The following is a 2,018-nucleotide window of genomic DNA, read 5'->3' on the forward strand; positions in this document are numbered from 1 at the left end:
AGAACCATTGTCTAAAGAATTCCCACTATCACTTGTGCAATAGTGTGTAGCCTTCGATTTCCTGACTTTCAAAGAAATCTGTCAGTGTTTTCCAGGTCTGCTTCCAGTCAACATTAACCCTAGGCCCAACTACTGTACTTCTTGCCTGAAGTGCCGAACTCTAACCTTTAAATGGCAGAACCCTCAGATATGGAGACATGGAGACTTGACAGCTGTCCCTACTACTCCATCAGTGTGTCTCATTTCCACATTAAATTTGCCATGTTAGCTCATACTCATTGGTTGGACAGGAGACCTACTGTAGTGGGTTACATGCTGGGGTACCTATAAAATAAGCAGTTCAAATCTACCAGCTGCTCTGTCAAAGATAAATATTTCTGCTCCTGATTAAGAGTTATAGCTTTAAAAACCTCTTAGTTCTACTGTAAAATAGGTCACTGCGTCTGAAAAGACTTGATGGTAGTGGATTTGAATTAGGGTCTTAGGTAAGCAGTTTTTTTCAAAAAACCAAAAACGGTCTCTGTAGTTTTCTATTCAGTGAAGGGAACCTGGTGGCATCGTGGGTTATACACGGGGCTGCTAACTATAAAATCAACAGTATAAACCTATCAGCCCCTAAGCAGGAGAAAGCAGCAGCAGTTAAGAATTTATATTATTGGGAAGCGACAAGGGTTCTCCTCTGTCCATATGGTCACTATGAGTCAGAATTGATCTGATGGTCAAGAGTTTAGATATTGGTTTACTAAGTAGCGGAAGTATACTCATTCCCTAATCAAAAATTTCTTTCTCGGCAATAAATTTAGTTATTTTAAATAAATACTCGTATTATACAGCATTTGAGAGGCTTACCTTAATCTGTGAAATAATTGTTATGTATCATTAGCAGTTCATCTAGGTAATGTTCTTCTTTGAAAATGTCCCCACCATGGGTGACAAACAAGAGAAACCATGGGGGGAGACAGCGGTCAGTGTAAGATATGAAATTAATTTATAATTTATCAAGGGGTTGGGGGGCGGGATTGATACCAAGGGCTCAAATAGAAAGTAAATGTTTAGAAAATGATGGCAACAAATGTACAAATATGCTTGATACCACTGATGTATGGATTGTTTTAAGAGCTTTAAACGGCCCCAATAAAATAATATTTTAATAAAAAAGTAAACATAATGAAGTACTAATACATGCTACAATGCCAACCTTGAAAAAAATTATGCTCAATTAGTCACAAAAATAAAAATGCTACCAAATAATAAATTAAAATAAACGTCCATTAACTGATAACAAGGATTCCATTGCACACGTTTTCTGTAGCGGTTGTTAGTTAAAATTTGGAACTAAACACAAGTGGGTGATTAGTAAATGATAAAGTTAAATTTGTAGAAATAAACTGGCAAGGATTTTTTGTGCATGTTACATTAAAGTAACGGCATCTTCCCTTCAGTGGGAGATACTATATATAATTTTATGGAACTGTTTGAAATACTCTTAATACTTTTGAGCTTAAGCTTTTAAAATAGAAACTTCTTCAGTTGTTTGGTTTTAAAAACTAAACATGTTTTCAGACACCGGATAACCCCCTACCACCAAAAACTGCAACATAATGTGGAACGCCAGAACTTGATCTTTGCTATTACCAATTATTTCCAATTTTAAGCATTAAGTTAGTTTAAGTATGTCAAAGCATGAGCTTTCACTATTCCTTTACCTAAGCATTCTAATCCGACAAGGGTTTAAATTATGCATGTCCCATTTTTACTTATGCAACAGGAACAAGAAATCCAGAAGCATCCAAAAATTTTTAAATTTAGGTTTTTAGTAGGTCTTTTGCAAATTTGTTAAAGCATGCACAGAAGTGTAACAGTGAATAAAAACCACACCTGACAAATATATTGGTTACATTCCAAACATGTATAACCAATGAAGGTGGCCTAGGTTTTTATTGGTATTCATTTCAGTAACTTGAAACCACAGATATAAGCAGTATATTAAGCAGAGAGTTTACAAGTAAACACAGAGG

The sequence above is a fragment of the Echinops telfairi genome, unplaced genomic scaffold (assembly GCF_000313985.2).
Source record: "Echinops telfairi isolate 266 unplaced genomic scaffold, ASM31398v2 ScPeMD7_7469;HRSCAF=8507_0, whole genome shotgun sequence".
In the NCBI taxonomy this organism is placed as follows: domain Eukaryota; kingdom Metazoa; phylum Chordata; class Mammalia; order Afrosoricida; family Tenrecidae; genus Echinops; species Echinops telfairi.